General features: G+C 63.1%; 1 protein-coding gene across 1 annotated transcript in view; it reads left to right on the top strand.

Moving 5' to 3' along the window:
* LOC104398724 (zona pellucida sperm-binding protein 3-like) overlaps positions 1-740 on the top strand; it is a 2,967-nt gene that overhangs the window by 629 nt on the left and 1,598 nt on the right. The window lies entirely within an intron of this gene.

Below are 740 nucleotides of genomic sequence, written 5' to 3'. Positions count from 1 at the left end.
CAGGGATGGGGGCTCAACCAGCAGCTCCTGCTGAGCCAGCATCCTGCTCCTGGCCCCCCTGAGTAGATGCTTAAAGCCCCTGTTTGGGCTGGAGCTGTGAGCACATGGGGGTCTCCCCAGCACCCCAGTGGAAAACCCAAGCCCCAGGGGGGGTGACAGCAGCTCTGGGCAGGGATGTGATCCCTGTGGAGGGGCTGGGACGCACCCAGACCGGGCTCCAAAACCTGCCCCCCCCTTGCTCTCATCACTTCCCAGCAGCCTTGGAAAGCCCCTTATCACCTTCTAACCTAAACAAGCCACTTTGTACCCGTCTCCCCGTCTCCAGCTTCTGCTGAGTTTTATAAACAACTGCCCCAGGAGAGGCTGACGAGGGTGTTTTCCTCTTGCCTTGGGCAGCCCTGGAACGGGGGGTCCTGGCACCCCGGAAACCGGGGGGTTGTGCCTCCCCTCTCCCTGCACCCCCCGAGGGCTGGCCTGTGGGTGCCATTGGTCCCCAAAAGGGAGCCTGGGGGGGATGGTTCTTGCTCCTGCTTGGATATAAAGGCAGGAAGCCCAAGCCCAGGTCTCTGTGCCCGTGGAACAGGGAAGGATGGGACCCTCCAGCAGCTCCATCCTCGCTCTCCTCTGCTGGGCTACAAGCCGGGTGGTGGCATCCCCACCTTGGGACTACTCCTGGTCCTGGGTGGAGGATCCCCAGCAGCCTCCCGGGCTGTCCAGCCAGCAGCCAGTGCTGGTGCAGT

The sequence above is a fragment of the Chaetura pelagica genome, unplaced genomic scaffold (assembly GCF_000747805.2).
Source record: "Chaetura pelagica isolate M959 unplaced genomic scaffold, ChaPel_1.0 scaffold602, whole genome shotgun sequence".
Classification (NCBI taxonomy): Eukaryota; Metazoa; Chordata; class Aves; order Apodiformes; family Apodidae; genus Chaetura; species Chaetura pelagica.
Note: the sequence above shows the minus strand (reverse complement) of the source record. Positions and strands in the feature narration are given on the sequence as shown.